The 23,060-nt window shown below is 49.6% G+C and overlaps 18 non-coding genes across 18 annotated transcripts; all 18 read right to left on the reverse strand.

Moving 5' to 3' along the window:
- Positions 1-1,044: 1,044 nt before the first annotated feature.
- On the reverse strand, positions 1,045-1,116 carry TRNAE-CUC (transfer RNA glutamic acid (anticodon CUC)). Its single transcript has one exon. It is a non-coding gene; the product is annotated as a tRNA-Glu (tRNA).
- Positions 1,117-4,730: 3,614 nt separating this feature from the next.
- TRNAE-CUC (transfer RNA glutamic acid (anticodon CUC)) lies at positions 4,731-4,802 on the reverse strand. The gene has a single exon. It is a non-coding gene; the product is annotated as a tRNA-Glu (tRNA).
- A 298-nt stretch (positions 4,803-5,100) lies between these two features.
- Positions 5,101-5,172, reverse strand: TRNAE-CUC (transfer RNA glutamic acid (anticodon CUC)). Its single transcript has one exon. It is a non-coding gene; the product is annotated as a tRNA-Glu (tRNA).
- Positions 5,173-5,468: 296 nt separating this feature from the next.
- TRNAE-CUC (transfer RNA glutamic acid (anticodon CUC)) lies at positions 5,469-5,540 on the reverse strand. The gene has a single exon. It is a non-coding gene; the product is annotated as a tRNA-Glu (tRNA).
- Positions 5,541-7,680: 2,140 nt separating this feature from the next.
- TRNAE-CUC (transfer RNA glutamic acid (anticodon CUC)) lies at positions 7,681-7,752 on the reverse strand. The gene has a single exon. It is a non-coding gene; the product is annotated as a tRNA-Glu (tRNA).
- An 851-nt stretch (positions 7,753-8,603) lies between these two features.
- On the reverse strand, positions 8,604-8,675 carry TRNAE-CUC (transfer RNA glutamic acid (anticodon CUC)). The gene has a single exon. It is a non-coding gene; the product is annotated as a tRNA-Glu (tRNA).
- A 298-nt stretch (positions 8,676-8,973) lies between these two features.
- On the reverse strand, positions 8,974-9,045 carry TRNAE-CUC (transfer RNA glutamic acid (anticodon CUC)). Its single transcript has one exon. It is a non-coding gene; the product is annotated as a tRNA-Glu (tRNA).
- Positions 9,046-9,341: 296 nt separating this feature from the next.
- On the reverse strand, positions 9,342-9,413 carry TRNAE-CUC (transfer RNA glutamic acid (anticodon CUC)). Its single transcript has one exon. It is a non-coding gene; the product is annotated as a tRNA-Glu (tRNA).
- A 1,956-nt stretch (positions 9,414-11,369) lies between these two features.
- Positions 11,370-11,441, reverse strand: TRNAE-CUC (transfer RNA glutamic acid (anticodon CUC)). The gene has a single exon. It is a non-coding gene; the product is annotated as a tRNA-Glu (tRNA).
- A 1,033-nt stretch (positions 11,442-12,474) lies between these two features.
- TRNAE-CUC (transfer RNA glutamic acid (anticodon CUC)) lies at positions 12,475-12,546 on the reverse strand. Its single transcript has one exon. It is a non-coding gene; the product is annotated as a tRNA-Glu (tRNA).
- A 298-nt stretch (positions 12,547-12,844) lies between these two features.
- Positions 12,845-12,916, reverse strand: TRNAE-CUC (transfer RNA glutamic acid (anticodon CUC)). Its single transcript has one exon. It is a non-coding gene; the product is annotated as a tRNA-Glu (tRNA).
- Positions 12,917-13,212: 296 nt separating this feature from the next.
- Positions 13,213-13,284, reverse strand: TRNAE-CUC (transfer RNA glutamic acid (anticodon CUC)). The gene has a single exon. It is a non-coding gene; the product is annotated as a tRNA-Glu (tRNA).
- Positions 13,285-15,423: 2,139 nt separating this feature from the next.
- Positions 15,424-15,495, reverse strand: TRNAE-CUC (transfer RNA glutamic acid (anticodon CUC)). Its single transcript has one exon. It is a non-coding gene; the product is annotated as a tRNA-Glu (tRNA).
- A 666-nt stretch (positions 15,496-16,161) lies between these two features.
- On the reverse strand, positions 16,162-16,233 carry TRNAE-CUC (transfer RNA glutamic acid (anticodon CUC)). The gene has a single exon. It is a non-coding gene; the product is annotated as a tRNA-Glu (tRNA).
- Positions 16,234-16,531: 298 nt separating this feature from the next.
- TRNAE-CUC (transfer RNA glutamic acid (anticodon CUC)) lies at positions 16,532-16,603 on the reverse strand. The gene has a single exon. It is a non-coding gene; the product is annotated as a tRNA-Glu (tRNA).
- Positions 16,604-21,650: 5,047 nt separating this feature from the next.
- TRNAE-CUC (transfer RNA glutamic acid (anticodon CUC)) lies at positions 21,651-21,722 on the reverse strand. Its single transcript has one exon. It is a non-coding gene; the product is annotated as a tRNA-Glu (tRNA).
- Positions 21,723-22,573: 851 nt separating this feature from the next.
- TRNAE-CUC (transfer RNA glutamic acid (anticodon CUC)) lies at positions 22,574-22,645 on the reverse strand. The gene has a single exon. It is a non-coding gene; the product is annotated as a tRNA-Glu (tRNA).
- A 298-nt stretch (positions 22,646-22,943) lies between these two features.
- On the reverse strand, positions 22,944-23,015 carry TRNAE-CUC (transfer RNA glutamic acid (anticodon CUC)). The gene has a single exon. It is a non-coding gene; the product is annotated as a tRNA-Glu (tRNA).
- Positions 23,016-23,060: the final 45 nt, after the last annotated feature.

Here is a 23,060-nt window from a genome sequence, read left to right on the forward strand (position 1 = left end):
GACCATGCCGGAGAACGGAGAGGGACGGAGAGATCGCTTAGCCATTCGGCACAGGGTAAAACTATTGAAGTTACATACCGTGCGCAAATTGGAGACTTGATGACAGCAGATAAAAGAAAATACCTTCGACACCGGAAATCGAACCCAGGCCTCCTGGGTGAGAACCAGGTATCCTAGCCATTAGACCATGCCGACGAATGGAGAGGGACGGAGCAATCGCTTAGCGATTCGGCCAACAAGGTAAAAATATTGAAGTTACATAGCATGCGAAAATTGGAGACTTGATGATAGCAGATAAAAGAAAATACTTCCGACACCGGAATCGCAACCGGGCCTCCTGGGTGAGAGCCAGGTATCCTAGCCACTAGACCATGCCGAAGAACGGAGAGGGACGGAGCGATCGCTTAGCGATTCGGCCAACAAGGTAAAAGCATTGAAGAGTCATAGCGTGCGCAAATTGGAGACTTGATGATAGCAGAGAAAAGAAAATACTTCCGACAGCGGGAATCGCAATCGGGCCTCCTTGGTGAGAGCCAGGTTACCTAGACACTAGACCATGCAGGAGAACGGAGAGGGACGGAGAGATCACTTAGCCATTCGGCCAACAGGGTAAAACTATTGAAATTACATACCGTGCGCAAATTGGAGACTTGATGACAGCAGATAAAAGAAAATACCTTCGACACCAGGAATCGAACCCGGGCATCCTAGTGGAGAGCCAGGTATCCTAGCCACTAGACCATGCTGGAGAATGGAGAGGGACGGAGCGATCGCTTAGCCATTCGGCCAACAGGGTAAAACTATTGAAGTTACATACCGTGCGCAAATTGGAGACTTGATGACAGCACATAAAGAAAATACTTCCGACACCGGGAATTGAATTCGGGCTTCTGGGGGAAAGCCAGGTATCCTAGCCACTAGACCACGCCGAGAACTGAAAGGGACGGAGCGATCGCTTAGCCATTCAGCCAACAGGGTAAAACTATTCAAGTTACATAGCGTGCGCAAATTGGAGATTTGAAGACAGCAGATAAAAGAAAATACTTCCGACACCGGCAATCGAACCCGGGCCTCCTGGGTGAGAGCCAGGTATCCTAGCCACTAGACCATGCCGAAGAACGGAGAGGGACGGAGCGATCGCTTAGCGATTCGGCCAAAAAGGTAAAAGTATTGAAGAGTCATAGCGTGCGCAAATTGGAGACTTAATGACAGCAGAGAAAAGAAAATACTTCCGACAGTGGGAATCGCAATCGGGCCTCCTTGGTGAGAGCCAGGTATCCTAGACACTAGACCATGCCGGAGAACGGAGAGGGATGGAGAGATCGCTTAGCCATTCGGCCAACAGGGTAAAACTATTGAAGTTACATAGCGTGCGTAAATTGGAGACTTGATAATAGCAGATAAAAGAAAGTACTTCCGACACCGGGAATCTTACCCGGGCCTCCTGGGTGAGAGCCAGGTATCCTAGACACTAGACCATGCCGGAGAACGGAGAGGGACAGAGCGATCGCTTAGCCATTCGGCCAACAGTGTAAAACTATTGAAGTTACATACCGTGCGCAAATTGGAGACTTGATGACAGCACATAAAGAAAATAATTCCGACACCCGGAATTGAATTCGGGCCTCCTGGGGGAAAGCCAGGTATCCTAGCCACTAGACCACGCCGAGAACTGAAAGGAACGGAGCGATCGCTTAGCCATTCAGCCAACAGGGTAAAACTATTCAAGTTACATAGCGTGCGCAAATTGGAGATTTGAAGACAGCAGATAAAAGAAAATACTTCCGACACCGCAAATCGAACCCGGGCCTCCTGGGTGAGAGCCAGGTATACCAGCCACTAGACCACGCCGAGAACGGAAAGGGATGGAGCGCACGTTTAGCCATTCGGCCAACAGGGTAAAAGCATTGAAGCTACATAGCGCACGCAAATCGAAGACGTGATGATAGCAGATAAAGGAAAATACCTTCGACACCGGGAATCGTACCCGGGCTTCCTGGGTGAGAGCCAGGTATCCTAGACACTAGACCATGCCGGAGAACGGAGAGGGACAAAGCGATCACTTAGTCATTCGGCCAACAGGGTAAAATTATTGAAGTTACATAGCGTGCGTAAATTGGAGACTTGATAATAGCAGATAAAAGAAAGTACTTCCGACACCGGAAATCGTACCCGGACCTCCTGGGTGAGAGCCAGGTATTCAAGCCACTAGACCATGCCAGAGAACGGAGAGGGACGGAGCGATCGCTTAGCCATTCGGCCAACAGAGTAAAACTATTGAAAATACATACCGTGCGCAAATTGAAGACTTGATGACAGCAGATAAAAAAAATACTTCCGACAGCGCAAATCGAACCCGGGCCTCCTGGGTGACAGCCAGGTATCCTAGCCACTAGACCATGCCGCAGAACGGAGAGGGACGGAGCGCACGTTTAGCCATTCGGCCAACAGGGTAATAGTATTGAAGTTACATAGCGCACGCAAATTGGAGACTTGATGACAGCACATAAAAGAAAATACTTTCGACACCGGGAATCGAACCCAGGCCTCCTGGGTGAAGGCCAGGTATACTAGCCACTAGACCACGCCGAGAACGAAAAGGAATGGAGCGATCGCTTAGCCATTTGGCCAACAGGGTAAAATTATTGAAGTTGCATAGCGTGCGTAAATTGGAGACTTGAAAATAGCAGATAAAAGGAAATACTTCCGACCCCGGGAATCGTACCCGGGCCTCCTGGGTGAGAGCCAGGTATCCAAGCCACTAGACCATGCCGAAGAACAGAGAGGGTCGGAGCGATCGCTTAGCCATTCGGCCAACTGAGTAAAACTATTGAAGATACATAGCGTGCGAAAATTGAAGACTTGATGACAGCAGATAAAAGAACATACTTCCGACAACGGGAATCAAACCCGGGCCTTCTGGGTGAAAGCCAGGTATCCTAGCCACTAGAACACACCGAGAACGGAAAGGGACGGAGCGATCGCTTAGCCATCCAGCCGACAGGGTAAAACTATTTAAGTTACATAGCGTGCGCAAATTGGAGATTTGAAGACAGCAGACAAAAGAAAATACTTCCGACACCGAGAATCGATCCCGGGCCTCCTGGGTGAAAGCCAGGTATCCTAGCCATTAGACCATGCCGACGAACGGAGAGGGACGGAGCGATCGCTTAGCGATTCGGCCAACAAGGTAAAAGTATTGAAGTTACATAGCGTGCGAAAATTGGAGACTTGATGATAGCAGATAAAAGAAAATACTTCCGACACCGGAATCGCAACCGGGTCTCCTGGATGAGAGCCAGGTATCCTAGACACTAGACCATGCCGGAGAACGGAGAGGGACGGAGAGATCGCTTAGCCATTCGGCACAGGGTAAAACTATTGAAGTTACATACCGTGCGCAAATTGGAGACTTGATGACAGCAGATAAAAGAAAATACCTTCGACACCGGAAATCGAACCCAGGCCTCCTGGGTGAGAACCAGGTATCCTAGCCATTAGACCATGCCGACGAACGGAGAGGGACGGAGCAATCGCTTAGCGATTCGGCCAACAAGGTAAAAATATTGAAGTTACATAGCGTGCGAAAATTGGAGACTTGATGATAGCAGATAAAAGAAAATACTTCCGACACCGGAATCGCAACCGGGTCTCCTGGATGAGAGCCAGGTATTCTAGACACTAGACCATGCCGGAGAACGGAGAGGGGCGGAGAGATTGCTTAGCCATTCGGCACAGAGTAAAACTGTTGAAGTTACATACCGTGCGCGAATTCGAGACTTGATGACAGCAGATATAAGAAAATACCTTCGACATCGGGAATCGAACACGGGCCTCCTGGGTGAGAGCCAGGTATCCTAGCCACTAGACCACGCTGGAGAACGGAGAGAGACGGAGCGATCGCTTAGCCATTCGGCCAACAAGGTAAATCTATTAAAGTTACATACCGTGCACAAATTGGAGACTTGATGACAGCAGATAAAACAAAATACGTCCGACACCGGGAATCACACCCGGGCCTCCTGGGTGAGAGCCAGGTATCCTAGCCACTAGACCATGCCGAAGAACGGAGAGGGACGGAGCGATCGCTTAGCGATTCGGCCAACAAGGTAAAAGCATTGAAGAGTCATAGCGTGCGCAAATTGGAGACTTGATGATAGCAGAGAAAAGAAAATACTTCCGACAGCGGGAATCGCAATCGGGCCTCCTTGGTGAGAGCCAGGTTACCTAGACACTAGACCATGCAGGAGAACGGAGAGGGACGGAGAGATCACTTAGCCATTCGGCCAACAGGGTAAAACTATTGAAATTACATACCGTGCGCAAATTGGAGACTTGATGACAGCAGATAAAAGAAAATACCTTCGACACCAGGAATCGAACCCGGGCATCCTAGTGGAGAGCCAGGTATCCTAGCCACTAGACCATGCTGGAGAATGGAGAGGGACGGAGCGATCGCTTAGCCATTCGGCCAACAGGGTAAAACTATTGAAGTTACATACCGTGCGCAAATTGGAGACTTGATGACAGCACATAAAGAAAATACTTCCGACACCGGGAATTGAATTCGGGCCTCCTGGGGGAAAGCCAGGTATCCTAGCCACTAGACCACGCCGAGAACTGAAAGGGACGGAGCGATCGCTTAGCCATTCAGCCAACAGGGTAAAACTATTCAAGTTACATAGCGTGCGCAAATTGGAGATTTGAAGACAGCAGATAAAAGAAAATACTTCCGACACCGGCAATCAAACCCGGGCCTCCTGGGTGAGAGCCAGGTATCCTAGCCACTAGACCATGCCGAAGAACGGAGAGGGACGGAGCGATCGCTTAGCGATTCGGCCAACAAGGTAAAAGTATTGAAGAGTCATAGCGTGCGCAAATTGGAGACTTAATGACAGCAGAGAAAAGAAAATACTTCCGACAGTGGGAATCGCAATCGGGCCTCCTTGGTGAGAGCCAGGTATCCTAGACACTAGACCATGCCGGAGAACGGAGAGGGATGGAGAGATCGCTTAGCCATTCGGCCAACAGGGTAAAACTATTGAAGTTACATAGCGTGCGTAAATTGGAGACTTGATAATAGCAGATAAAAGAAAGTACTTCCGACACCGGGAATCGTACCCGGGCCTCCTGGGTGAGAGCCAGGTATCCTAGACACTAGACCATGCCGGAGAACGGAGAGGGACAGAGCGATCGCTTAGCCATTCGGCCAACAGGGTAAAACTATTGAAGTTACATACCGTGCGCAAATTGGAGACTTGATGACAGCACATAAAGAAAATAATTCCGACACCGGGAATTGAATTCGGGCCTCCTGGGGGAAAGCCAGGTATCCTAGCCACTAGACCACGCCGAGAACTGAAAGGGACGGAGCGATCGCTTAGCCATTCAGCCAACAGGGTAAAACTATTCAAGTTACATAGCGTGCGCAAATTGGAGATTTGAAGACAGCAGATAAAAGAAAATACTTCCGACACCGGTAATCGAACCCGGGCCTCCTGGGTGAGAGCCAGGTATCCTAGCCACTAGACCATGCTGAATAACGGAGAGGGACGGAGCGATCGCTTAGCCAATTGTCCAACAGGGTAAAATTATTGAAGTTACATAGCGTGCGCAAATTGAAGACTTGATGACAGCAGATAAAAGAAAATACTTCCGACACCGCAAATCGAACCCGGGCCTCCTGGGTGAGAGCCAGGTATACCAGCCACTAGACCACGCCGAGAACGGAAAGGGACGGAGCGCACGTTTACCCATTCGGCCAACAGGGTAAAAGCATCGAAGATACATAGCGCACGCAAATCGAAGACTTGATGATAGCAGATAAAAGAAAATACCTTCGACACCGGGAATCGTACCCGGGCTTCCTGGGTGAGAGCCAGGTATCCTAGACACTAGACCATGCCGGAGAACGGAGAGGGACAAAGCGATCACTTAGTCATTCGGCCAACAAGGTAAAATTATTGAAGTTACTTAGCGTGCGTAAATTGGAGACTTGATAATAGCAGATAAAAGAAAGTACTTCCGACACCGGAAATCGTACCCGGACCTCCTGGGTGAGAGCCAGGTATTCAAGCCACTAGACCATGCCAGAGAACGGAGAGGGACGGAGCGATCGCTTAGCCATTCGGCCAACAGAGTAAAACTATTGAAAATACATACCGTGCGCAAATTGAAGACTTGATGACAGCAGATATAAGAAAATACTTCCGACACCGCAAATCGAACCAGGGCCTCCTGGGTGACAGCCAGGTATCCTAGCCACTAGACCATGCCGCAGAACGGAGAGGGACGGAGCGCACGTTTAGCCATTCGGCCAACAGGGTAAAATTATTGAAGTTACATAGCGTGTGTAAATTGGAGACTTGAAAATAGCAGATAAAAGGAAATACTTCCGACCTCGGGAATCGTACCCGGGCCTCCTGGGTGAGAGCCAGGTATCCAAGCCACTAGACCATGCCGAAGAACAGAGAGGGTCGGAGCGATCGCTTAGCCATTCGGCCAACTGAGTAAAACTATTGAAGATACATAGCGTGCGAAAATTGAAGACTTGATGACAGCAGATAAAAGAACATACTTCCGACAACGGGAATCAAACCCGGGCCTCCTGGGTGAAAGCCAGGTATCCTAGCCACTAGAACACACCGAGAACGGAAAGGGACCGAGCGATCGCTTAGCCATCCAGCCGACAGTGTAAAACTATTTAAGTTACATAGCGTGCGCAAATTGGAGATTTGAAGACAGCAGACAAAAGAAAATACTTCCGACACCGAGAATCGAACCCGGGCCTCCTGGGTGAAAGCCAGGTATCCTAGCCAATAGACCATGCCGACGAACGGAGAGGGACGGAGCGATCGCTTAGCGATTCAGCCAACAAGGTAAAAGTATTGAAGTTACATAGCGTGCGAAAATTGGAGACTTGATGATAGCAGATAAAAGAAAATACTTCCGACACCGGAATCGCAACCGGGTCTCCTGGATGAGAGCCAGGTATCCTAGACACTAGACCATGCCGGAGAACGAAGAGGGACGGAGAGATCGCTTAGCCATTCGGCACAGGGTAAAACTATTGAAGTTACATACCGTGCGCAAATTGGAGACTTGATGACAGCAGATAAAAGAAAATACCTTCGACACCGGAAATCGAACCCAGGCCTCCTGGGTGAGAACCAGGTATCCTAGCCATTAGACCATGCCGACGAACGGAGAGGGACGGAGCAATCGCTTAGCGATTCGGCCAACAAGGTAAAAATATTGAAGTTACATAGCGTGCGAAAATTGGAGACTTGATGATAGCAGATAAAAGAAAATACTTCCGACACCGGAATCGCAACCGGGTCTCCTGGATGAGAGCCAGGTATTCTAGACACTAGACCATGCCGGAGAACGGAGAGGGGCGGAGAGATTGCTTAGCCATTCGGCACAGAGTAAAACTGTTGAAGTTCCATACCGTGCGCAAATTCGAGACTTGATGACAGCAGATATAAGAAAATACCTTCGACACCGGGAATCGAACACGGGCCTCCTGGGTGAGAGCCAGGTATCCTAGCCACTAGACCACGCTGGAGAACGGAGAGAGACGGAGCGATCGCTTAGCCATTCGACCAACAAGGTAAATCTATTAAAGTTACATACCGTGCACAAATTGGAGACTTGATGACAGCAGATAAAACAAAATACATCCGACACCGGGAATCGCACCCGGGCCTCCTGGGTGAGAGCCAGGTATCCTAGCCACTAGACCATGCCGAAGAACGGAGAGGGACGGAGCGATCGCTTAGCGATTCGGCCAACAAGGTAAAAGCATTGAAGAGTCATAGCGTGCGCAAATTGGAGACTTGATGATAGCAGAGAAAAGAAAATACTTCCGACAGCGGGAATCGCAATCGGGCCTCCTTGGTGAGAGCCAGGTATCCTAGACACTAGACCATGAAGGAGAACGGAGAGGGACGGAGAGATCACTTAGCCATTCGGCCAACAGGGTAAAACTATTGAAATTACATACCGTGCGCAAATTGGAGACTTGATGACAGCAGATAAAAGAAAATACCTTCGACACCAGGAATCGAACCCGGGCATCCTAGTGGAGAGCCAGGTATCCTAGCCACTAGACCATGCCGAAGAACGGAGAGGGACGGAGCGATCGCTTAGCGATTCGGCCAACAAGGTAAAAGCATAGAAGAGTCATAGCGTGCGCAAATTGGAGACTTGATGTTAGCAGAGAAAAGAAAATACTTCCGACAGCGGGAATCGCAATCGGGCCTCCTTGGTGAGAGCCAGGTATCCTAGACACTAGACCATGCTGGAGAATGGAGAGGGACGGAGCGATCGCTTAGCCATTCGGCCAACAGGGTAAAACTATTGAAGTTACATACCGTGCGCAAATTGGAGACTTGATGACAGCACATAAAGAAAATACTTCCGACACCGGGAATTGAATTCGGTCCTCCTGGGGGAAAGCCAGGTATCCTAGCCACTAGACCACGCCGAGAACTGAAAGGGACGGAGCGATCGCTTAGCCATTCAGCCAACAGGGTAAAACTATTCAAGTTACATAGCGTGCGCAAATTGGAGATTTGAAGACAGCAGATAAAAGAAAATACTTCCGACACCGGCAATTGAACCCGGGCCTCCTGGGTGAGAGCCAGGTATCCTAGCCACTAGACCATGCCGAAGAACGGAGAGGGACGGAGCGATCGCTTAGCGATTCGGCCAACAAGGTAAAAGTATTGAAGAGTCATAGCGTGCGCAAATTGGAGACTTAATGACAGCAGAGAAAAGAAAATACTTCCGACACTGGGAATCGCAATCGGGCCTCCTTGGTGAGAGCCAGGTATCCTAGACACTAGACCATGCCGGAGAACGGAGAGGGATGGAGAGATCGCTTAGCCATTCGGCCAACAGGGTAAAACTATTGAAGTTACATAGCGTGCGTAAATTGGAGACTTGATAATAGCAGATAAAAGAAAGTACTTCCGACACCGGGAATCGTACCCGGGCCTCCTGGGTGAGAGCCAGGTATCCTAGACACTAGACCATGCCGGAGAACGGAGAGGGACAGAGCGATCGCTTAGCCATTCGGCCAACAGGGTAAAACTATTGAAGTTACATACCGTGCGCAAATTGGAGACTTGATGACAGCACATAAAGAAAATAATTCCGACACCGGGAATTGAATTCGGGCCTCCTGGGGGAAAGCCAGGTATCCTAGCCACTAGACCACGCCGAGAACTGAAAGGGACGGAGCGATCGCTTAGCCATTCAGCCAACAGGGTAAAACTATTCAAGTTACATAGCGTGCGCAAATTGGAGATTTGAAGACAGCAGATAAAAGAAAATACTTCCGACACCGGGAATCGAACCCGGGCCTCCTGGGTGAGAGCCAGGTATCCTAGCCACTAGACCATGCTGAATAACGGAGAGGGACGGAGCGATCGCTTAGCCAATTGTCCAACAGGGTAAAATTATTGAAGTTACATAGCGTGCGCAAATTGAAGACTTGATGACAGCAGATAAAAGAAAATACTTCCGACACCGCAAATCGAACCCGGGCCTCCTGGGTGAGAGCCAGGTATACCAGCCACTAGACCACGCCGAGAACGGAAAGGGACGGAGCGCACGTTTACCCATTCGGCCAACAGGGTAAAAGCATCGAAGATACATAGCGCACGCAAATCGAAGACTTGATGATAGCAGATAAAAGAAAATACCTTCGACACCGGGAATCATACCCGGGCTTCCTGGGTGAGAGCCAGGTATCCTAGACACTAGACCATGCCGGAGAACGGAGAGGGACAAAGCGATCACTTAGTCATTCGGCCAACAAGGTAAAATTATTGAAGTTACATAGCGTGCGTAAATTGGAGACTTGATAATAGCAGATAAAAGAAAGTACTTCCGACACCGGAAATCGTACCCGGACCTCCTGGGTGAGAGCCAGGTATTCAAGCCACTAGACCATGCCAGAGAACGGAGAGGGACGGAGCGATCGCTTAGCCATTCGGCCAACAGAGTAAAACTATTGAAAATACATACCTTGCGCAAATTGAAGACTTGATGACAGCAGATATAAGAAAATACTTCCGACACCGCAAATCGAACCCGGGCCTCCTGGGTGACAGCCAGGTATCCTAGCCACTAGACCATGCCGCAGAACGGAGAGGGACGGAGCGCACGTTTAGCCATTCGGCCAACAGGGTAAAATTATTGAAGTTACATAGCGTGTGTAAATTGGAGACTTGAAAATAGCAGATAAAAGGAAATACTTCCGACCCCGGGAATCGTACCCGGGCCTCCTGGGTGAGAGCCAGGTATCCAAGCCACTAGACCATGCCGAAGAACAGAGAGGGTCGGAGCAATCGCTTAGCCATTCGGCCAACTGAGTAAAACTATTGAAGATACATAGCGTGCGAAAATTGAAGACTTGATGACAGCAGATAAAAGAACATACTTCCGACAACGGGAATCAAACCCGGGCCTCCTGGGTGAAAGCCAGGTATCCTAGCCACTAGAACACACCGAGAACGGAAAGGGACCGAGCGATCGCTTAGCCATCCAGCCGACAGTGTAAAACTATTTAGGTTACATAGCGTGCGCAAATTGGAGATTTGAAGACAGCAGACAAAAGAAAATACTTCCGACACCGAGAATCGAACCCGGGCCTCCTGGATGAGAGCCAGGTATTCTAGACACTAGACCATGCCGGAGAACGGAGAGGGGCGGAGAGATTGCTTAGCCATTCGGCACAGAGTAAAACTGTTGAAGTTACATACCGTGCGAAAATTCGAGACTTGATGACAGCAGATATAAGAAAATACCTTCGACACCGGGAATCGAACACGGGCCTCCTGGGTGAGAGCCAGGTATCCTAGCCACTAGACCACGCTGGAGAACGGAGAGAGACGGAGCGATCGCTTAGCCATTCGGCCAACAAGGTAAAAATATTGAAGTTACATAGCGTGCGAAAATTGGAGACTTGATGATAGCAGATAAAAGAAAATACTTCCGACACCGGAATCGCAACCGGGTCTCCTGGATGAGAGCCAGGTATTCTAGACACTAGACCATGCCGGAGAACGGAGAGGGGCGGAGAGATTGCTTAGCCATTCGGCACAGAGTAAAACTGTTGAAGTTACATACCGTGCGAAAATTCGAGACTTGATGACAGCAGATATAAGAAAATACCTTCGACACCGGGAATCGAACACGGGCCTCCTGGGTGAGAGCCAGGTATCCTAGCCACTAGACCACGCTGGAGAACGGAGAGAGACGGAGCGATCGCTTAGCCATTCGGCCAACAAGGTAAATCTATTAAAGTTACATACCGTGCACAAATTGGAGACTTGATGACAGCAGATAAAACAAAATACATCCGACACCGGGAATCGCACCCGGGCCTCCTGGGTGAGAGCCAGGTATCCTAGCCACTAGACCATGCCGAAGAACGGAGAGGGACGGAGCGATCGCTTAGCGATTCGGCCAACAAGGTAAAAGCATTGAAGAGTCATAGCGTGCGCAAATTGGAGACTTGATGATAGCAGAGAAAAGAAAATACTTCCGACAGCGGGAATCGCAATCGGGCCTCCTTGGTGAGAGCCAGGTATCCTAGACACTAGACCATGAAGGAGAACGGAGAGGGACGGAGAGATCACTTAGCCATTCGGCCAACAGGGTAAAACTATTGAAATTACATACCGTGCGCAAATTGGAGACTTGATGACAGCAGATAAAAGAAAATACCTTCGACACCAGGAATCGAACCCGGGCATCCTAGTGGAGAGCCAGGTATCCTAGCCACTAGACCATGCCGGAGAATGGAGAGGGACGGAGCAATCGCTTAGCCATTCGGCCAACAGGGTAAAACTATTGAAGTTACATACCGTGCCAAATTGGAGACTTGATTACAGCACATAAAGAAAATAGTTCCGACACCGGGAATTGAATTCGGGCCTCCTGGGGGAAAGCCAGGTATCCTAGCCACTAGACCACGCCGAGAACTGAAAGGGACGGAGAGATCACTTAGCCATTCGGCCAACAGGGTAAAACTATTGAAATTACATACCGTGCGCAAATTGGAGACTTGATGACAGCAGATAAAAGAAAATACCTTCGACACCAGGAATCGAACCCGGGCATCCTAGTGGAGAGCCAGGTATCCTAGCCACTAGACCATGCTGGAGAATGGAGAGGGACGGAGCGATCGCTTAGCCATTCGGCCAACAGGGTAAAACTATTGAAGTTACATACCGTGCGCAAATTGGAGACTTGATGACAGCACATAAAGAAAATACTTCCGACACCGGGAATTGAATTCGGGCCTCCTGGGTGAAAGCCAGGTATCCTAGCCACTAGACCACGCCGAGAACTGAAAGGGACGGAGCGATCGCTTAGCCATTCAGCCAACAGGGTAAAACTATTCAAGAGACATAGCGTGCGCAAATTGGAGATTTGAAGACAGCAGATAAAAGAAAATACTTCCGACACCGGCAATCGAACCCGGGCCTCCTGGGTGAGAGCCAGGTATCCTAGCCACTAGACCATGCCGAAGAACGGAGAGGGACGGAGCGATCGCTTAGCGATTCGGCCAACAAGGTAAAAGTATTGAAGAGTCATAGCGTGCGCAAATTGGAGACTTAATGACAGCAGAGAAAAGAAAATACTTCCGACAGCGGGAATCGCAATCGGGCCTCCTTGGTGAGAGCCAGGTATCCTAGACACTAGACCATGCCGGAGAACGGAGAGGGATGGAGAGATCGCTTAGCCATTCGGCCAACAGGGTAAAACTATTGAAGTTACATAGCGTGCGTAAATTGGAGACTTGATAATAGCAGATAAAAGAAAGTACTTCCGACACCGGGAATCGTACCCGGGCCTCCTGGGTGAGAGCCAGGTATCCTAGACACTAGACCATGCCGGAGAACGGAGAGGGACAGAGCGATCGCTTAGCCATTCGGCCAACAGGGTAAAACTGTTGAAGTTACATACCGTGCGCAAATTGGAGACTTGATGACAGCACATAAAGAAAATAATTCCGACACCGGGAATTGAATTCGGGCCTCCTGGGGGAAAGCCAGGTATCCTAGCCACTAGACCACGCCGAGAACTGAAAGGGACGGAGCGATCGCTTAGCCATTCAGCCAACAGGGTAAAACTATTCAAGTTACATAGCGTGCGCAAATTGGAGATTTGAAGACAGCAGATAAAAGAAAATACTTCCGACACCGGGAATCGAACCCGGGCCTCCTGGGTGAGAGCCAGGTATCCTAGCCACTAGACCATGCTGAAGAACGGAGAGGGACGGAGCGATCGCTTAGCCAATTGTCCAACAGGGTAAAATTATTGAAGTTACATAGCGTGCGCAAATTGAAGACTTGATGACAGCAGATAAAAGAAAATACTTCCGACACCGCAAATCAAACCCGGGCCTCCTGGGTGAGAGCCAGGTATACCAGCCACTAGACCACGCCGAGAACGGAAAGGGACGGAGCGCACGTTTACCCATTCGGCCAACAGGGTAAAAGCATCGAAGATACATAGCGCACGCAAATCGAAGACTTGATGATAGCAGATAAAAGAAAATACCTTCGACACCGGGAATCGTACCCGGGCTTCCTGGGTGAGAGCCAGGTATCCTAGACACTAGACCATGCCGGAGAACGGAGAGGGACAAAGCGATCACTTAGTCATTCGGCCAACAAGGTAAAATTATTGAAGTTACATAGCGTGCGTAAATTGGAGACTTGATAATAGCAGATAAAAGTAAGTACTTCCGACACCGGAAATCGTACCCGGACCTCCTGGGTGAGAGCCAGGTATTCAAGCCACTAGACCATGCCAGAGAACGGAGAGGGACGGAGCGATCGCTTAGCCATTCGGCCAACAGAGTAAAACTATTGAAAATACATACCGTGCGCAAATTGAAGACTTGATGACAGCAGATATAAGAAAATACTTCCGACACCGCAAATCGAACCCGGGCCTCCTGGGTGACAGCCATGTATCCTAGCCACTAGACCATGCCGCAGAACGGAGAGGGACGGAGCGCACGTTTAGCCATTTGGCCAACAGGGTAAAATTATTGAAGTTACATAGCGTGCGTAAATTGGAGACTGGAAAATAGCAGATAAAAGGAAATACTTCCGACCCCGGGAATCGTACCCGGGCCTCCTGGTGAGAGCCAGGTATCCAAGCCACTAGACCATGCCGAAGAACAGAGAGGGTCGGAGCGATCGCTTAGCCATTCGGCCAACTGAGTAAAACTATTGAAGATACATAGCGTGCGAAAATTGAAGACTTGATGACAGCAGATAAAAGAACATACTTCCGACAACGGGAATCAAACCCGGGCCTCCTGGGTGAAAGCCAGGTATCCTAGCCACTAGAACACACCGAGAACGGAAAGGGACGGAGCGATCGCTTAGCCATCCAGCCGACAGGGTAAAACTATTTAAGTTACATAGCGTGCGCAAATTGGAGATTTGAAGACAGCAGACAAAAGAAAATACTTCCGACACCGAGAATCGAACCCGGGCCTCCTGGGTGAAAGCCAGGTATCCTAGCCAATAGACCATGCCGACGAACGGAGAGGGACGGAGCGATCGCTTAGCGATTCGGCCAACAAGGTAAAAGTATTGAAGTTACATAGCGTGCGAAAATTGGAGACTTGATGATAGCAGATAAAAGAAAATACTTCCGACACCGGAATCGCAACCGGGTCTCCTGGATGAGAGCCAGGTATCCTAGACACTAGACCATGCCGGAGAACGAAGAGGGACGGAGAGATCGCTTAGCCATTCGGCACAGGGTAAAACTATTGAAGTTACATACCGTGCGCAAATTGGAGACTTGATGACAGCAGATAAAAGAAAATACCTTCGACACCGGAAATCGAACCCAGGCCTCCTGGGTGAGAACCAGGTATCCTAGCCATTAGACCATGCCGACGAACGGAGAGGGACGGAGCAATCGCTTAGCGATTCGGCCAACAAGGTAAAAATATTGAAGTTACATAGCGTGCGAAAATTGGAGACTTGATGATAGCAGATAAAAGAAAATACTTCCGACACCGGAATCGCAACCGGGTCTCCTGGATGAGAGCCAGGTATTCTAGACACTAGACCATGCCGGAGAACGGAGAGGGGCGGAGAGATTGCTTAGCCATTCGGCACAGGGTAAAACTGTTGAAGTTACATACCGTGCGCAAATTCGAGACTTGATGACAGCAGATATAAGAAAATACCTTCGACACCGGGAATCGAACACGGGCCTCCTGGGTGAGAGCCAGGTATCCTAGCCACTAGACCACGCTGGAGAACGGAGAGAGACGGAGCGATCGCTTAGCCATTCGGCCAACAAGGTAAATCTATTAAAGTTACATACCGTGCACAAATTGGAGACTTGATGACAGCAGATAAAACAAAATACATCCGACACCGGGAATCGCACCCGGGCCTCCTGGGTGAGAGCCAGGTATCCTAGCCACTAGACCATGCCGAAGAACGGAGAGGGACGGAGCGATCGCTTAGCGATTCGGCCAACAAGGTAAAAGCATTGAAGACTCATAGCGTGCGCAAATTGGAGACTTGATGATAGCAGAGAAAAGAAAGTACTTCCGACAGCGGGAATCGCAATCGGGCCTCCTTGGTGAGAGCCAGGTATCCTAGACACTAGACCATGAAGGAGAACGGAGAGGGACGGAGAGATCACTTAGCCATTCGGCCAACAGGGTAAAACTATTGAAATTACATACCGTGCGCAAATTGGAGACTTCATGACAGCAGATAAAAGAAAATACCTTCGACACCAGGAATCCAACCCGGGCATCCTAGTGGAGAGCCAGGTATCCTAGCCACTAGACCATGCCGGAGAATGGAGAGGGACGGAGCAATCGCTTAGCCATTCGGCCAACAGGGTAAAACTATTGAAGTTACATACCGTGCGCAAATTGGAGACTTGATTACAGCACATAAAGAAAATAGTTCCGACACCGGGAATTGAATTCGGGCCTCCTTGGTGAGAGCCAGGCATACCAGCCACTAGACCACGCCGTGAACGGTAAGGGACGGAGCGCACGTTTAGCCATTCGGCCAACAGGGTAAAAGCATTGAAGCTACATAGCGCACGCAAATCGAAGACTTGATGATAGCAGATAAAAGAAAATACTTCCGACACCGGGAATCGTACCCGGGCCTCCTGGGTGAGAGCCAGGTATCCTAGCCACTAGACCATGCCGAAGAACGGAGAGGGACGGAGCGATCGCTTAGCGATTCGGCCAACAAGGTAAAAGTATTGAAGAGTCATTGCGTGCGCAAATTGGAGACTTGATGACAGCAGAGAAAAGAAAATACTTCCGACAGCGGGAATCGCAATCGGGCCTCCTTGGTGAGAGCCAGGTATCCTAGACACTAGACCATGCCGGAGAACGGAGAGGGATGGAGAGATCGCTTAGCCATTCGGCCAACAGGGTAAAACTATTGAAGTTACATAGCGTGCGTAAATTGGAGACTTGATAATAGCAGATAAAAGAAAGTACTTCCGACACCGGGAATCGTACCCGGGCCTCCTGGGTGAGAGCCAGGTATTCAAACCACTAGACCATGCCGGAGAACGGAGAAGGACGGAGCGATCGCTTAGCCATTTGTCCAACAGGGTAAAATTATTGAAGTTACATAGCGTGCGCAAATTGAAGAGTTGATGACAGCAGATAAAAGAAAATACTTCCGACACCGCAAATCGAACCCGGGCCTCCTTGGTGAGAGCCAGGCATACCAGCCACTAGACCACGCCGTGAACGGTAAGGGACGGAGCGCACGTTTAGCCATTCGGCCAACAGGGTAAAAGCATTGAAGCTACATAGCGCACGCAAATCGAAGACTTGATGATAGCAGATAAAAGAAAATACTTCCGACACCGGGAATCGTACCCGGGCTTCCTGGGTGAGAGCCAGGTATCCTAGACACTAGACCATGCCGGAGAACGGAGAGGGACAAAGCGATCACTTAGTCATTCGGCCAACAGGGTAAAATTATTGAAGTTACATAGCGTGCGTAAATTGGAGACTTGATAATAGCAGATAAAAGAAAGTACTTCCGACACCGGAAATCGTACCCGGACCTCCTGGGTGAGAGCCAGGTATTCAAGCCACTAGACCATGCCAGAGAACGGAGAGGGACGGAGCGATCGCTTAGCCATTCGGCCAACAGAGTAAAACTATTGAAAATACATACCGTGCGCAAATTGAAGACTTGACAGCAGATAAAAGAAAATACTTCCGACATCGCAAATCGAACCCGGGCCTCCTGGGTGACAGCCAGGTATCCTAGCCACTAGACCATGCCGCAGAACGGAGAGGGACGGAGCGCACGTTTAGCCATTCGGCCAACAGGGTAATAGTATTGAAGTTACATAGCGCACGCAAATTGAAGACTTGATGATAGCAGATATAAGAAAATACTTCCGACACCGGGAATCGTACCCGGGCTTCTGGGTGAGAGCCAGGTATCCTAGACACTAGACCATGCCGGAGAACGGAGAGGGACGGAGCGATCGCTTAGCCATTCGGCCAACAGGGTAAAACTATTGAAGTTTCATACCACGCGCAAATTGGAGACTTGATGACAGCACATAAAAGAAAATGCTTCCGACACCGGGAATCGAACCCAGGCCTCCTGGGTGAAGGCCAGGTATACTAGCCACTAGACCACGCCGAGAACGAAAAGGAATGGAGCGATCGCTTAGCCATTTGGCCAACAGGGTAAAATTATTGAAGTTACATAGCGTGCGTAAATCGGAGACTTGAAAATAGCAGATAAAAGGAAATACTTCCGACCCCGGGAATCGTACCCGGGCCTCCTGGGTGAGAGCCAGGTATCCAAGCCACTAGACCATGCCGAAGAACAGAGAGGGTCGGAGCGATCGCTTAGCCATTCGGCCAACTGAGTAAAACTATTGAAGATACATAGCGTGCGCAAATTGAAGACTTGATGACAGCAGATAAAAGAAAATACTTCAACACTTCCAGCACCGCAAATCGAACCCGGGCCTCCTGGGTGAGAGCCAGGTATACTAGCCACTAGACCACGCCGAGAACGGAAAGGGACGGAGCGCACGTTTAGCCATTCGACCAACAGGGTAAAAGTATTGAAGTTACATAGCGCACGCAAATCGAAGACTTGATGATAGCAGATAAAAGAAAATACTTCCGAAACCGGGAATCGTACCCGGGCTTCCTGGGTGAGAGCCAGGTATCCTAGACACTAGACCATGCCGGAGAACGGAGAGGGACAAGGGGATCACTTAGTCATTCGGCAAACAGGGTAAAATTATTGAAGTTACATAGCGTGCGTAAATTGGAGACTTTATAATAGCAGATAAAAGAAAGTACTTCCGACACCGGGAATCGTACCCGGACCTCCTGGGTGAGAGCCAGGTATTCAAGCCACTAGACCATGCCGGAGAACGGAGAGGGACGGAGCGATCGCTTAGCCATTTGGCCAACAGAGTAAAACTATTGAGAATACATACCGTGCGCAAATTGAAGACTTGATGACAGCAGATAAAAGAAAATACTTCCGACACCGCAAATCGAACCCGGGCCTCCTGGGTGAGAGCCAGGTATCCTAGCCACTAGACCATGCCGCAGAACGGAGAGGGACGGAGCGCACGTTTAGCCATTCGGCCAACAGGGTAAAAGTATTGAAGTTACATAGCGCACGCAAATCGAAGACTTGATGATAGCAGATAAAAGAAAATACTTCCGACACCGGCAATCGTACCCGGGCTTCCTGGGTGAGAGCCAAGTATCCTAGACACTAGACCTAGCTGGAGAACGGAGAGGGACGGAGCGATCGCTTAGCCATTCGGCCAACTGGGTAAAACTATTGAAGTTACATACCACGCGCAAAGTGGAGACTTGATGACAGCACATAAAAGAAAATACTTCTGACACCGGAAATCGAACCCAGGCCTCCTGGGTGAGGGCCAGGTATACTATCCACTAGACCACGCCGAGAACGGAAAGGAATGGAGCGATCGCTTAGCCATTTGTCCAACAGGGTAAAATTATTGAAGTTACATAGCGTGCGTAAATTGGAGACTTAATAATAGCAGATAAAAGGAAATACTTCCGATCCCGGGAATCGTACCCGGGCCTCCTGGGTGAGAGCCAGGTATCCAAGCCACTAGACCATGCCGAAGAACAGAGAGGGACGGAGCGATCGCTTAGCCATTCGGCCAACTGAGTAAAACTATTGAAGATACATAGCGTGCGCAAATTGAAGACTTGATGACAGCAGATAAAAGAACATACTTCCGACAACGGGAATTGAACCCGGGCTTCCTGGGTGAAAGCCAGTTATCCTAGCCACTAGAACACACCGAGAACGGAAAGGGACGGAGCGATCGCTTAGCCATTCAGCCCACAGGGTAAAAGTATTGAAGTTACATCGCGTGCGCAAATTGGAGACTTGATGATAGCAGATAAAAGAAAATACTTCCGACACCTAGAATGGAACCCGGGCCTCCTGGGTGAGAGCCAGGTATCCTAGCCACTAGACCATGATGGAGAACGGAGAGGGACAGAGCGATCGCTTAGCGATTCGGCCAACAGGGTAAAAGTATTGAACCTATATAGCGTGCGCAAATTGGAGACTTGAGGATAGCAGATGAAAAAATACTTCCGACACTGAGAACCGAACCCAGGTCACCTGGGTGAGAGCCAGATATCCTAGTCACCAGACCCCGCTGGAGAACGGAGAGGGACGGAGCGATCGCTTAGGCATTCGGCCAACAGGGTAAAAGTATTGAAGGTATGTAGATGATAGCAGATAAAAGAAAATACTTCCGACATCAGAAATCGCACCCGGGCCTCCTGAGTGAGAGCCAGGTATCCTAGCCACTAGACCATGCCGGAGAACAGAGAGGGAAGGAGCGATCGCTTAGCGATTTGGCCACATGGTAAAACTATTGAAGTTACATACCGTGTGCAAATTGGAGACTTGATGATAGCAGATAAAAGAAAATACTTCCGACACCGGGAATCCTACCCGGGCCTCCTGGGTGAGAGCCAGGTATCCAAGCCACTAGACCATGCCGGAGAGAGACGGAGCGATCGCTTAGTCATTCGGCCAACAAGGTAAAAGTACTGAAGATATATTGCATGCGCAAATTGGAGACTTGATGATAGCCGATAAAAGAAAATACTTCCGACGCCGGGAATTGCACCCGGGCCTCCTGGGTGAGAGCCAAATATTCTAGCCTTTAGATCATGCCGGAGAACAGAGAGGGCCGGAGTGATTGCTTAGCGATTCGGCCAACAGGGTAAAACTATCGAAGTTACATACCCTGCGCAAATTGGAGACTTGATGACAGCAGATAAAAGAAAATACTTCCGACACCGGGAATCGCAATCGGGCCTCCTGGGTGAGAGCCAGGTATCCTAGCCGCTAGACCATGCCGGAGAACGGAGAAGGACGGAGCGATCGCTTAGCGATTCGGCCAACAAGGTAAAAGTATTGAGTCATAGCGTGCGCAAATTGGAGACTTGATGATAGCAGAGAAAAGAAAATACTTCCGACACCGGAAATCGCACCCAGGCCTCCTGGGTGCGAGCCAGGTATCCTAGCCACTAGACCATGCTGGAGAACAGAGAGGGAACGAGCGATCACTTAGCCATTCAGCCCACAGGGTAAAAGTATTGAAGTTACATCGCGTGCGCAAATTGGAGACTTGATGATAGCAGATAAAAGAAAATACTTCCGACACCTAGAATGGAACCCAGGCCTCCTGGGTGAGAGCCAGGTATCCTTGCCACTAGACCATGATGGAGAACGGAGAGGGACAGAGCGATCGCTTAGCGATTCGGCCAACAGGGTAAAAGTATTGAACCTATATAGCGTGCGCAAATTGGAGACTTGAGGATAGCAGATGAAAAAATACTTCCGACACCGAGAACCGAACCCAGGTCACCTGGGTGAGAGCCAGATATCCTAGTCACCAGACCCCGCTGGAGAACGGAGAGGGACGGAGCGATCGCTTAGGCATTCGGCCAACAGGGTAAAAGTATTGAAGGTATGTAGATGATAGCAGATAAAAGAAAATACTTCCGACATCAGAAATCGCACCCGGGCCTCCTGAGTGAGAGCCAGGTATCCTAGCCATTAGACCATGCCGACGAACGGAGAGGGACGGAGCAATCGCTTAGCGATTCGGCCAACAAGGTAAAAATATTGAAGTTACATAGCGTGCGAAAATTGGAGACTTGATGATAGCAGATAAAAGAAAATACTTCCGACACCGGAATCGCAACCGGGTCTCCTGGATGAGAGCCAGGTATTCTAGACACTAGACCATGCAGGAGAACGGAGAGGGGCGGAGAGATTGCTTAGCCATTCGGCACAGAGTAAAACTGTTGAAGTTACATACCGTGCGCAAATTCGAGACTTGATGACAGCAGATATAAGAAAATACCTTCGACACCGGGAATCGAACACGGGCCTCCTGGGTGAGAGCCAGGTATCCTAGCCACTAGACCACGCTGGAGAACGGAGAGAGACGGAGCGATCGCTTAGCCATTCGGCCAACAAGGTAAATCTATTAAAGTTACATACCGTGCACAAATTGGAGACTTGATGACAGCAGATAAAACAAAATACATCCGACACCGGGAATCGCACCCGGGCCTCCTGGGTGAGAGCCAGGTATCCTAGCCACTAGACCATGCCGAAGAACGGAGAGGGACGGAGCGATCGCTTAGCGATTCGGCCAACAAGGTAAAAGCATTGAAGAGTCATAGCGTGCGCAAATTGGAGACTTGATGATAGCAGAGAAAAGAAAATACTTCCGACAGCGGGAATCGCAATCGGGCCTCCTTGGTGAGAGCCAGGTATCCTAGACACTAGACCATGAAGGAGAACGGAGAGGGACGGAGAGATCACTTAGCCATTCGGCCAACAGGGTAAAACTATTGAAATTACATACCGTGCGCAAATTGGAGACTTGATGACAGCAGATAAAAGAAAATACCTTCGACACCAGGAATCGAACCCGGGCATCCTAGTGGAGAGCCAGGTATCCTAGCCACTAGACCATGCCGAAGAACGGAGAGGGACGGAGCGATCGCTTAGCGATTCGGCCAACAAGGTAAAAGCATTGAAGAGTCATAGCGTGCGCAAATTGGAGACTTGATGTTAGCAGAGAAAAGAAAATACTTCCGACAGCGGGAATCGCAATCGGGCCTCCTTGGTGAGAGCCAGGTATCCTAGACACTAGACCATGCTGGAGAATGGAGAGGAACGGAGCGATCGCTTAGCCATTCGGCCAACAGGGTAAAACTATTGAAGTTACATACCGTGCGCAAATTGGAGACTTGATGACAGCACATAAAGAAAATACTTCCGACACCGGGAATTGAATTCGGGCCTCCTGGGGGAAAGCCAGGTATCCTAGCCACTAGACCACGCCGAGAACTGAAAGGGACGGAGCGATCGCTTAGCCATTCAGCCAACAGGGTAAAACTATTCAAGTTACATAGCGTGCGCAAATTGGAGATTTGAAGACAGCAGATAAAAGAAAATACTTCCGACACCGGCAATCGAACCCGGGCCTCCTGGGTGAGAGCCAGGTATCCTAGCCACTAGACCATGCCGAAGAACGGAGAGGGACGGAGCGATCGCTTAGCGATTCGGCCAACAAGGTAAAAGTATTGAAGAGTCATAGCGTGCGCAAATTGGAGACTTAATGACAGCAGAGAAAAGAAAATACTTCCGACAGTGGGAATCGCAATCGGGCCTCCTTGGTGAGAGCCAGGTATCCTAGACACTAGACCATGCCGGAGAACGGAGAGGGATGGAGAGATCGCTTAGCCATTCGGCCAACAGGGTAAAACTATTGAAGTTACATAGCGTGCGTAAATTGGAGACTTGATAATAGCAGATAAAAGAAAGTACTTCCGACACCGGGAATCGTACCCGGGCCTCCTGGGTGAGAGCCAGGTATCCTAGACACTAGACCATGCCGGAGAACGGAGAGGGACAGAGCGATCGCTTAGCCATTCGGCCAACAGG

The sequence above is a fragment of the Rhipicephalus microplus genome, chromosome 3, assembly GCF_043290135.1.
Source record: "Rhipicephalus microplus isolate Deutch F79 chromosome 3, USDA_Rmic, whole genome shotgun sequence".
Lineage (NCBI taxonomy): Eukaryota > Metazoa > Arthropoda > Arachnida > Ixodida > Ixodidae > Rhipicephalus > Rhipicephalus microplus.